At 43.4% G+C, this 12,643-nt stretch overlaps 1 long non-coding RNA gene and 1 other non-coding gene across 4 annotated transcripts; both read left to right on the top strand.

Moving 5' to 3' along the window:
* The first annotated feature begins 1,661 nt into the window (after positions 1-1,661).
* On the top strand, positions 1,662-9,985 carry LOC136640681 (uncharacterized). Of its 3 annotated transcripts, none has more exons than XR_010793819.1 (6): positions 1,662-1,686; positions 2,175-2,243; positions 4,008-4,065; positions 4,438-4,561; positions 6,029-6,078; positions 7,310-9,985. It is a non-coding gene; the product is annotated as an uncharacterized lncRNA (long non-coding RNA). The 3 variants fall into 3 exon arrangements; XR_010793818.1 differs by having other exon boundaries at positions 1,671-1,793; XR_010793820.1 differs by lacking the exon at positions 1,662-1,686 and adding an exon at positions 2,030-2,058.
* Positions 4,282-4,362, top strand: LOC136643399 (small nucleolar RNA R38). Its single transcript, XR_010794004.1, has one exon. It is a non-coding gene; the product is annotated as a small nucleolar RNA R38 (small nucleolar RNA).
* Positions 9,986-12,643: the final 2,658 nt, after the last annotated feature.

The raw sequence follows: 12,643 nt of genomic DNA on the forward strand, positions 1-12,643 counted from the left end.
CAGACACATGTGATGAAGTGGACTCATGTCCCCAAAAGCTAATGCCAGCTTTCTTGTTCATCTTTGAGGTGCCACAAGATTCCTGGATACTTTTGTCTCCACAGACTAGGCTGTGGAGTAGGCTACCTCAGAACGCCACACGTAGGAGAAGGCACCAGGACACAGCTTGTGTCTTGCTGTCTTGTGTGCTCCCTGAAGCATTTGATGGGCCACTGTAGGGTACAGGAAGCTGGACTATATGGGCCTCTGGCCTGATCCAGGTTCTTCTTTCCTTTCCAGAAGTTGTTACAATGGAGGCAGTCTTACAATTGAAAGCAAAGGAGATTTACTGTACATTATAACATGGTGGTTAAGACTGGGCAGTAATGTTTACAATAATCCTTTTAGTGTTTGCAAAGTAACAGTCCAATCTTGAGCTTCCCAGCATCTGGGGCTGTAGCGGTGCCAAAATGGCTACCGCTGCATCCCACAGGGCTGGGAAGCATCGCCAGGGCTACTTGGACTAAGGGAGCATAAGCTTACCCCTTGTAAGGATTTCCTCGGATTTGTGTCTGCTATTGAGATTTGAGGAGACCCGTATTGGGCACAGATTCAAGGAGACTCCTGTTGGATCTCCTGGGCTAGCAGGGGGACAGGATATGGTGGCAGGGCTGCTCCCACCCCACTCCCTTCCCACCATTCCTTCCTCCAGCGCTCACCCGGAGCTCTGGGTGGCAGTCCTCTGTCCAGCCACCTTTGGCCTAGTGCAGGCTCATGCCTAGCCTGGATTGGCAGAGTCTTTCGCAGGCATATCTTACGGCACATTTGTGACAGTGCATGCTGGCGGTGGGTGTTCATTCAGGATCCAGCCCTAAAACAGCTGTGATTATAGCAGAGTTAAGAAACTATTGCTTTCTTAGGGTGACTTCATTTTTCCCCAAGGTGAAAAGCAAATGCACCTTAGTAAATCCACTGTACCACCCCTGCACTGGCCAGTATAATGGGACAACTTTTTTTTTTTTCTCTTTTGTAGCCTCTCCTGTTTGTATTCCTCTTTATTGTATCATTAGAGAACTCTTGAATGACGACACCATAAAAATAGTGACAACTTTTTAATAGAGACCATTTCTGTGTACCGTGCTGGAATTGGAATGAATGGAACTTAGCTTACTCTCTTCCAGGGGCGGATCCAGTGTTTGTGTTTGGTATTGGGGGGGGGGGGGCATGAGTACCACCTTAACTCCAGAGCCCAGGTCAACCACGTAGGTAGACCTGGGTTCCAGGAGCCCAGATCTACCTGCTGGGTAGACCTGGGCTCCCATTCTGACTGCCCACTGGTGCCATCTCTTCCAGGTGGGGTGACCTGGGCTCCTGCCTGGACTTGGAGCCCAGATCTACCTGCCAGGCAGACCCGGCCATGCTTGGGCTGCTCCCCATCCCAGTGGGCGCCCTTTCCACTGGCACAACAGTTGGGGGGCACATACCCATTCCCCCCCAATCCTCCCCTGCTCTCTTCTATCCCTGGATGAGAACAAGCAAGATCCTTAAGAATGAAGCTAAACATGCTAATCGGTGAGAAGAAATACAACCCAAAACTACACTTCCCAGGAGACCCTTCGGCCTCGCGAGACGTTAAAAAAAATTAGATCCAGACTTGCGCATGCGTATCTGGTCTCTTTTTCTCAGCACCTGCAGAGGAGTTGGGAGGTAGGTGAGGCCTTGCTGGATCCGGTGTAATCCTTTGCAGTGGGATCCTCTAAGAAGATGCAGGTTTCTGATATGTATCCTGGGAGCGTCTGTTTTCTACCCTGAGGGTATATTGTTTGATGTTCATGTTCTTTTGTGGGATAAAAGTGTGCCCCCCTCCCCCTTGCGTCTGTGCATAGCAGCTCCCTCCTTGCAAGCGCAGTTGGCCTCTGCCCTCTTTCCTGCATGCGCCTGGGGCTGCAATCCTATCCACATTTACCTGGGCGTAATCCCCCATTGGCTACAGTGGCATTTACTTCTGAGTAGACATGCATAGGGTTGGGCTCTGGATCCATTAAATGTCAGCCCAGTCCTAACCACACTCTCCTGGAAGTAAGCCCCATTGACTCTAATGGGACTTACTTCTAAGTATACATGCATAGGATTGGGCTGTGTGTTGGCTTAAGTCCTTTGTTTGTTAAACCTCCTTTCTGTCTCTGTTTTTGCAGGAGAGAAGAAGAGAAAATGAATTGGAAACCGACGGAACCTCAGTTTCAATGAACTCCTCCCCAGCTCTTGTGAGTGTGTAATTCTGAAAAGGGTTGTGTTGGAAGCTTTGCTGGCTCCAGAGCAAGAAAATGCACTATTAGAAGGGAATGGAGAGCACAATCCTACCCATGTTTACTCAGAAGTAAGTCCAATTATAGTCAGTTGGGCTTACTCCCAGGTAAGTGTGAATAGGATTGGGCCATGAGGCAGTTGTTTTCCCTGAAGCTTCTTGATTTGGCCTGACAACTCCCTATCTGTGATCCAGTGGTGATGCTAGTCTTTGGAACTGTCTAATAAGCAGTTGTTGATGTATAATTATGGTTTATGCTTGGGGGGCAATGGTATTTGGTGCCCCCGAAGTTGTTTTTTTCCTCTTGCTGCCAAAAGGAGACGTGATTCAGGTAGATCAGAACAGTATTGCCTGATAAGATCGAAATGGGTCTTGGTAGGTCAGGCCAGTGGTCTCTAGTTCCTCATCCTGATTTTCACAGTGGCCTATCAGTTACCTTGGGTAGCCTGCAAGGAGGAGATGCAGACCTACCCTGTTCCACCATTGTGCACTGCCATAACCTTGAAGGTAGCATGCGGCCATCATGGTAGATTTGACCTCCATGAATTTGTGTAATCCCTTTTTAAAGCTACCTAAACTTGCGGCCATGGCCACATCATCAGATAGCAAATTCCATAAATTAGGTGTTGTGTGAAGAAAGACTTTTTGTTGCCTGTTCTGAATCTTGTCAATTAGTTTCAGTGCTGTAGTGTTGTGAAGGAGGTGGGGGACTCTCTATCCAGTTTTTCCACTCCATGGATAATTTTGTAAACCTCAATCATGTCCTTTCTTCATTACCTTTTCTTCTAGATTAAAAATTCCCAAACATTGTAGCTATTTCTCATCAGGAAGGTGTTAGCCCTCTGAATATTCTGGTTGCCCTCTTGCACCTTTGCAATATTCTTTATGAGATGCAGTGACCAGAACAGTACCCAGTATTTCAAATGTGTTTGCACCATCGAGGCATTCTCACGCCAGCACTTTTATTTGTGTTTCCTCATTACCTCTATCATGGAATTTACCATTTTTACACATGGGGGGAGGGTGATGAGAGGCAGTCCTGTTGAATAACTTTAGAACCTCAGTGCAACTGTCAGAGATGGATAGTTCCATCCTTTCTCAGCATCTGAATTGAGGAAAGCATACATGAGAGGAAAGGGCTAAGATGGTGGCACCCCCTAAGCACCCCTTCATTGAGAGATGCAAAAACTGTTGTATTGAAATTACTAACTAGTTCACGATACTGAAGGATTGACTTCTTCTGGAGAAATCTATATCTGTTTAAGGGAGGGAGGCTGTCATGTATGTCCTGCCACCCTCTAAGGCTTGGCTGCTGGTGACATAACAGCCCCTAAAATATGGTATGTTTCATGATCTTTTTTTTTTTTGCCAGAGGTGGTAGTGGTTAAGAATATTTATATACCACTTTTAACAAACCAAAATATCAGTAAATGGTTCTCTGCCCCCAGAGGGCCCACAATCTAAAAAGAGGTGCAGAAGAGACCCCAGCAGCAACCATTGGAAAAAACATGCCATGCTTAGTTGAAGAAGGAACAGTTGCTCTGCCTTGCTCAATATAAGAGGACACCACTTTTGAAGATGCCTTTTTGCTCAGCGAGCAGAGTAGACCTGGGTCTTCACACAACCTTTTCCCAAATTCAGTTGCTTTGTTTATTCCTCCTGATGATTTTAATAGTGGCTTTTGTGGTATTTTGTATTGAAAATATTTTCATTGATCCTCTAGGCTGCCTTAAGTCTCCCAAAGGAAGGAAGATGGGGCAAACACTTTTCAAATAATTCAGGTAAGTAAATAACTTGTGAAAAAAAGTGTCTATCCTCATGACTTGGCAGACCCAAATTAAAATTAAACTTTTTTCCTATCCTATTCTTATAACCTGGGGTTTTTGCCACGTCCACTAGGTGTCGCTACTAGAAAGGCAAATATTTGAGTGCTTGGAATAACTATTGCCAAATCTATATAAAAGCAGCGAGTACAGTGTGTCAGAACTTGTATATAGCTGAGCTTGTGATGATTCAGTTATCCCTGGCTGAAAAGAAAACATTTCAGTTTGTGGAGTTTGTAGAGTTCTGAAGCTCAGCTAATGGGAAATCTGAGGGTAGCAGAATAGTTGCATTGTACAGCCGCTTCAATCCTGTCTCTCTCCTGTCCCCAGATTGCACGTGTCTCTTTGCACAGTCATGAAGATGCAGCGTTTCCTTATGTTAAGATGGAAACATCCCTGAAAATGTGAAGTCCACGCCGGTCACAGTGTGTTTTTTCAATTCATCTGTGTGACGGTGAGCATGGCTTGCATGTGTGTGTGGTCTCATTGCTGGTGCTTGATCCCCTCTCAAAGGTTGCAGTTGTAAAGCTCTGAGAGCCTGACAGCCCCAACAAAGGCTAACTTTGACTGACTCCTGCCTGCATCTTTGTGATGCTACCTCCTGAGATTCTATCATAGTTGTTTCCAGGAGTTGTACTTGGTGGCAAAGCGCAAGATTTGCATAAAGAAAGTTCCAGGTTCAATACGTGGCAGGTCAGCCCTCCAAAAATATTCTTGAAACAGGTTCAGAAATAATTGAGATTTGAAATGTGCTTTTTTGTTTCTATAACACTTTTTATTACCATTACTTTTTCCCTCCCCCAATCTCTGATTGTTAAGACATAAGATTGTTGTCACTACAAAACAAATCACGTTGCTTTTGAGGGGCTTGCTTTGACTTAAAAGAGCCTGCAGCAGGCTCCCAGGGGTGTGCAGAGACACTCAAAATAACATTTGCAACCCACTTCCGGTTTCCTGATTGCACACCGGAAGTGGGTTGCGATTGTTATTTTTTAGTGTCTCTGCATGTTGGGGAGCCATGCAGAGGCTGGCGCAGGGCTTTCCACACCCCCAGGAGCCTGTTGCAGGCTCTGGTAAGTCAAAGCAAGCTCCTGCGCCCCTCAAAAGCAATGTGATTCTGGTGATTGTGTCACTGCCTTCACCCCTTTCCATCCCTTAAGGGGGCAGAGGTCAGGTCTCTCAACACCCCAGTTTGAGAACCAGTGATCTAAGCCCTAGTTACCAGAAATTCCAATCACCTGATAAGTAGCCCATAGCATGTATTTTGATTTGATTTTCCAATGTCTTGTGTATCTCAGGGCTGCTTTGTAAAATCTCCTTTAGTCAATTGAGTAACATTTGAAATGGAGTTTAGGTTCACTGTCACCTGATGAGGGGCATAAGTGTGCATGTTCCACCACCACTCCCAGCATGCAATCTCACAGTCATGTGAGGAGTGGTTTGGACAAACTCCTCCCTTTGGTGCAGTTACGCAGAGAGGAGATGACCCATCACTGAAAAGTGACCAGAGCCGGTTGGATATGTTGGCTGAAATAGCTTTTCATGTACAACTCCTGTTGCATTGATCGTAGTGAATTTCTTAGCATAAATAAACTATATCATTCTTTAATGAGGTTAAACCTTCTCTTCCCCAGGCTGTATTCTTTTTGTTCCTTAGAATACAGAATTGTCATTAGAAGTCCATTAGTCTGCGTGGAAAAATAACGAAACCATAGTGGTGGGGGATTGAAAAATACAGTTGCAAAGGATGACATTCAGTCTTTTCAGGAACATTTTGAAAACTAAACAGATGATGGTGGAAGATTATTTTTTGTCAATTACTAATTTGGCCAAGAGTGGGACCAGCACAACCAAAACACTTGGATATGTGATCGCTGTCTTGTCCAGGTTTTAACATTGGTGTGTATATTTGGGTTCACAGGTGCAAAACTTCTTTGGGAATGAAAGTAACCTTAGAAATAATGCTTTCTGGTAAGTAATTCAGTGGTGATGACTTTATGTGACTTGATTGCCAGATAAACTTTCCCAACTGTAGATTTTTCTAATGCCCCAGAGCATACAGAAAAAGGAGGCAAGAGTATCACTTCCTTACCCCCAAAAGACCATTGCTGAGATACCAGAAGAATTCACCATACTGTATCCTTATATGCTTGGGAGACGCTTGATCAGTTCAGAATGAGCCAGATCTTCCTTTTCTTTATTCTCTACATAAAGCCTGTGATGTAACGTTATCCCTGTCTGAAAACTCAGCTATGAGGGAAGACGAGTATCAGCTGAGGCTTTCCCACTGTGGTATATCTCGGTTGTCTTCAGTAACAATCACCTGCATGAGTCTAAAATGATCTGTTGAGAAACTCAAGTTATGTACATCCACTGCATCCTTGCTGAAACAATGTTTGAATTGACCATTAGACTTTTTTTTCTAGTAGTAATTTGTCTGGTGTTGATAGAGAAGCAAACCATGATTCTGGGGCACAATGCATAGCAGAATGAAAATCTTAGGCTGCTGGCCTCTGTATACTTGCCTGAGAGTAAGTCCTATTGAACTCGACAGGACTTGCTTCTGATACACATAAGATACACTGTTAGAACAGGTATTCCTATCTTTTCTGTTGTATTACGGATTCTGCCAAACGGATAGAAAGTTTATCCCACCAGTATTCAAAAATTGTGCCTTCAGGGAGCCCTTTTCATATAAGCTTGTGTGCCAGAAAAAAACCTCTGTGTGTTTGGCATTGAACTTCTAGGCATCATAAATGATTCAAGTTCATGTTTTAGGTCACAAACTCAGTTCATGCAGGGTGCCAATTGGGTGCCTGTTGGTTCATTAAGAGCGATATGGCCTGGCCTGAGAATGTCCTCTGGACCATACCTAGCATTACTTCTCTAGTTGTGCATTATGGAAGAAGAAAGGTGGTGATAGGTGAGCAATGAAGTGAGACTGTCATTGCTAGTCTTGTAAATGAGGAACTTTTGCTTTGCTCTTGGGGTAGCTCTTGCTCTTGGGGTTGCAAGGTGCTCTTGCACCTAGGTTCTCTAGAAGCACTTTGAATTTAGGAAGTGGCTTGCATGCATGGAGCTCCCTTCCCAGGCTCATGTGCATCCATAGAGCAAGAGGTGGGTTCTCCCTTCCTGGGAAAGACAGTTTACTCTTCATCTGAACACCTTTGTTGATCCCCGCATTCCATTTGCTCTTTTACAGTTGCTGTGGAAAGATCGAAAGAGATGTGGAAAGAAAGCAGGCCAAGTTTGCATGATGTGATGCTGTTGTTTCCTACATGAGAATGGTGTTTTCTTGGAATTGTGTCATCTTTGCAACTAGGGTCCTGTAGGATATACAAAGATGGAGCTCTTTGCTATCCACTGGAAGCTACAAAGATTTGCAGGTTTATAACTAAGTGATGTGGACACTCCTCTGCTTCTCAAATGTGTTCTTCCTTAGTTTATGACAAACACAGAAACCAGAAACAAGCAGCACCCAAAGCAGAAGAGCCAAGCCTTCAAACAGTGGTTGTGTGCCTGAGTCTTCATGTGTATACCCTTGCAGAGGGAAGTGTATGAAGTATTGTCAAGCAGATTTCATACCTGATACAAATAGCTTGCACTGATCTCCTGCACATCATTGTTCTTTTATGCCGAATGTAGGCATCTTAAATGTTATGATGCTGGCCTAAGGGCCACTTACTGCAGACACTCACCTATAAGTCGATCCCACAGATAAGCCGAGGGCAGGTTTTGAGCCAGCAATCATGGAATTTTCTATGACCCTTGGATAAGTCGGGTGTTAAACTTAGGGGGGTGTCAGACTATAGTTTTGTCTGATTTTACTCGAGGCCAGATTCTGAAAAATAACCCACCACTAATTGTTACCTAAGAACTGTAGTCTCTAATTTATTAAAAACATAGTAAAAGATCATAAGATACATTTTTATTCTTTTTAAATTCTGGTCTTCATCACCTTTTTGTAAGCACTATTAGAGTAAGGGCACTGTAAACAACATACCAGTAAAACAGTGGTTCCCAGCCTGGTATTCATGTACTCCCAGGGACACTCAACAGGACCTTTAGGGGTACTTGAAAAAGAATGGAATAATAGTAGAAAAAGGCAGGTCATGCTCCAGAATGCCTTGCAAGACAGGAATGCCTTGCAAGTACCAGCAAGGCAGGAAGGGAGGTAGCTAGTTGGCTGTGAAAGCCCCACCAATAGCTAGTTTTTGGTCATTAATTCACATATGAGATTGAAAACCAGCACAGTAAAAAAACTGAAACATAATATGAAAAGTGATCAATCACCCAGAATTTCTCAGCACACTTCTGGTGTAAAATAGTGCAAAGGCAGAGTCTTCTGTTCTTCAAACAGATAAAAAGAGAAAACACTGTGATAAATACATGAAGTCTGGGCTTTCATATAGAGGAGATGAGGGTTTGTATTATTTATTACAAACATTTTGCTAATGGTACAATTTATGGAAATGGGCTGCCAAGGGATATACAAGTGAAAAAGGTTGGGAACCACTGCAGGAGAACCATGAATCAAATCCATCTTTAAGGTGTCTGGTGTGTTAAGGCAGAAGCTCTACGTACAACACATAACTGGGAGTGTGCAATTCAATTCACAGCAGAGAGATGGAGCTGCATATATTTGCAACCCTTTTTACTCAGAAGTAGACCCACTGCTTTCCATGGGTGTTATTCTTAAGTAAGGGTGCATTGAATTGTAGCCTGCTTCAAATGGAAAGGAGGATTCCCATCTTGGTGTTTCAAAACACAGACCTGCTTTGCAAAGCAGAACCAGGCTGCAGCAGAAGGAAGGAGAATAAAAGGTTAACAAATTGCTTCTAAGGAGCTGCGCCTGCCTGCTGCTTGAGAAACTTGGAGCCTGCCTGCTGCTTGAGAAAGGAAACTTAATAGAGTTGAAAGGCTTTGCCCTCTGATTGACCTGGAGATAAGGCGAAGTGATAATTTGAGCTTGATTGGCAAAAATTTCACAGGCCAGTATTTATTGGAAAAACAAAAATCTAAACTGGTAAATTCTTGGGTCTGCAAACAGAACAAAAGTAAACAGTTGGTGTGGGAATAAAAAATAAAGATCAGTGAAGTTGATAACTGCAGGGTAAATCCAAAGGGCATTTGAGATTAGTTGGCCACCACTGTTTTATTTGCAGTGTTCAGGTCAGATCTTTTGGGCTTGATGAGTCAAAAATTTAGAATATGCCTAACTTGACTCTGCTTGCTGATGTCTCTGTCTCTTGCACACACACCCAACAAAAGAGACAGTTCTTTATATACTCACTTATTTTAATAAAATTCATTTGAATTGTGTGGTGTTATGCATTATATTTAAAAAGTCAAATAATTATGAAAATGAAATACAAGTAAAACACAGTTGTTGTTGGGTATTACTCAAAGTATTGTGGCATGTCACATTTGACCCACGTGTAGGTTTGTCATCACCAATCCAAGTGGTAAATTGTCCCTTTCCTGTTTCCCTCTAAATGGATGCCGGAACTTGGGTCAGAGAAGAATCAACTATGATTTGTGGACCCTGAAGCATATCTGTATGACATGAAAACTTTTGGTTCCTAGCCTTTTTAGCTGGTAATGTGAGCTTGGTGGGAATATATTTTAAGGCTCAAGAAGGACTTTAGAGAGGGCTTTTTATCTGAACAAACTTCATGTGTTTGTAAAGGCCCCTTTTGCTTTGGGCTTGGGTAATGTTTGACCATCTTATCATGAGTGTCTTTACTGTTAACAAATGATTGCTTTAAGCCATAGTTGACCACATTTCTTCTTTCATACTCTGTGAACATGAAACTGTAAACACTCAAAACTATGTGAATGACCGGGTAAAAATGAATAAAAAGAACAAGAGTCCTTATCTTTCTGGTTTTATTTTGCAACAGGTGTGACACAGAGTCAAAATCATTCCAACAGTACAGTTTTATTTTTTAATATGCTTACATAAACCAATTCCTCCTTTTGACTTACTTTTTTTAACAAGTCCAAAATTGAGGAGCAGGGAGGTCTGACAAGTTTCCAGTTGAAGGCTTGTAGTTCAGAGTAGACTTCCAAGTGACTGATTTCATAATAACCAGGACCAATGACAGTGTTTGGCCCTTCCAATAGAAGTGCCCTGTAACTTTTCCAATTTGACACAGAATCATGTTGTTTTGTCTTCCAGATGAGAACCCTCTGCCCCAGCTTCTGATAACATGTTCTAATGATAACTCATGTTATAGAAACTCAGAAGTTGTGTGCAGTGGTTTGCAATTGGGCAGGGACACACCAGTACTCTTATTTCTACCTCTACTGGGCCAATAAACAGCCTGTTGCATGATACTAAAGATGGTGATAAGCTCCATGCCTGACATGTTTTTCTTCCAGGAGGGAGAAGTGGAAAAATGTAGCTCCAATAGGCTGTGCTGATGAGAACAAAGGTTCATCTAGTCCAGCATCCTATTTCCTCTGGCAGCCAATCAGACACTTCTAGATACTCAGTATCTTCGTAGATAGGCCTCCCTCTGTCCCTGTCCTTTTCCCCCACCCACATCTGTCACTCATAGCTTTTCTGCTTATGCAGGTAGAGTCTTTTTTGTTCATTTAATTTTCTGAATCTCCCCCCACCCCAAACAGTCTCAAGATACTGTGCTTTGAATTTATGATTTTGTTTTTTAAAGATCAAAACACTTCCCTCTCCCCTTGAGCATTAAGTCTTTTTTCATCTGTGCTGTGTTTGACAGTTCCTTGCCTTTAATGCTGTCATTTTTAATCCCCCCTTTTCACCTTGCAGAGTGGTCTGGAGTGTGGAGCTGTTCCAAAATGATTTTTAGGAAGTGTGGGTTTTAGGCCAGTGTATGTAGTCTTTTGGGATAACAAAGGAGGTCGCAGGTAGAAAGTGGACCCTTAGCTGAAGGTAGTGATTAACAAATGGTATATGATTGTGACTTGGTGCCAGGGTTGGCTTTAAGCCAACTGGACCAATTCCTCCCAGTTGAATCCCATGCCTAATGGTGCCCCACACTAGGGTAAACTTGTATGCAATTTTATATTAAAATGTGCTTAGATCTATTTGGTCCATTAACTCACATGCACTTTTAAAGCGTGCATTTTTATTGTTTTCCATTCTATCATAGAGATATGAAGTCTATAATAAATTTTATTTGCATTTCTATGATTCTACAGACTTTGGCTGTGAACCTGGGGCTCCAAAAAAAGTTCCTAATTGAGCCCCACAGCTCCTGAGCTGACACTGCTTGGTGCACACTTGACCCCGAAGGAAGGCTGACAACAGTATTATGGCTAGATTGCTGAACTGTTGCTGCCAAGTACCTCTGCCTGTAGAAACTTTCCACATTCATTTACTGAAAAATATCTGCATGTCTGTGCATTGCAGAGGAAGGACTCTGGTGCACTCTGTGTTGAGATGTGCCCCTTGACCATTGTTCACCAAACAATTTCTGCAGTTGTACCACATGGTACAAGGGAAGATCCATCATGATGGATAAGTTTAGAGCAGTGTTCTTCAGCCTTGGGGTTGGGGCCCATTGGGGTTGCAAAGTCTCAGTTATGGGGTCGCAACAACTTACAGGAATGAAAATGATTGAAGACCACTGGTCTAGAGCAGGGGTGTCCAAAGCTTTTGGCAGGAGGGCCACATCATCTCTCTGACACTGTGTCAGGGGCCGGGGGGGGGGAAGAATTTTCACATTTGAATAAATTTACATAAACTTACATAAATGAATATATTAAAGATGAACTTATATGAATGAATGAAGGTCTTGCAATAGCTCAAGGCCTATAAAAGGCCTTGCACAAAGCAAGGCTGGCCTTTCCTTTGCTGCTGCTACTGCATCACAGACGTGCAACAGCAAGCAGTGGAGAAAGCCCTCGTCCCACACAGCTCACCTGAGAGGGCAAACCGTCACCCTCATGCTGAGAGCAGTTGCGTCGGGCCAGTGTGGGCTCCAGCAAGTTTCCAGAGGACCAGAGGCTCATCAGAGACTGGGGTCTCCCTGAGGGCCACATTGGGAGCCCTCAAGGGCTGCAAGTGGCCCCAGCGCCAGGGTTTGGGCACCCCTGGTCTAGAGCACCATCAGGTAAAAGGGGGAGGCATCTAATATAGTGCTTCAGGTACCAGGAGACTGTGTTCCAATCCTGATCAGGTTCTTAACAATTTTGCTAAAATAGCTTTCACTACTGTCATACTTCATGGCAACTTTTTCTGCTCTCTAATAAGAATATTTGGTTACAAAGAATAGTGCTGGGAGGACGTAATGAGTGGGAATGGGTGGCAACGGGGCAGAGGGGTTGGGCAGATAGTGTCCCAGGACAGGGGGTCAGGATCGACAGTGGGTCCTCAGTCTCATTATTTATTTATTTGAGTCATGGCACAAAGGAGGTTGAAGACCAGTGTATTAGTGGATAATTGTCCGCTAATGTAGATCTTGCCATTGGGGAATCCAGTCTAGGAACATAGTTTGAAAACCAGTGTTAAAGGCTGAGCCAAGGCTATTGTGAAATGTTCAGTCATTGTTTT

Source organism: Tiliqua scincoides, chromosome 2, assembly GCF_035046505.1.
Source record: "Tiliqua scincoides isolate rTilSci1 chromosome 2, rTilSci1.hap2, whole genome shotgun sequence".
NCBI lineage: Eukaryota > Metazoa > Chordata > Lepidosauria > Squamata > Scincidae > Tiliqua > Tiliqua scincoides.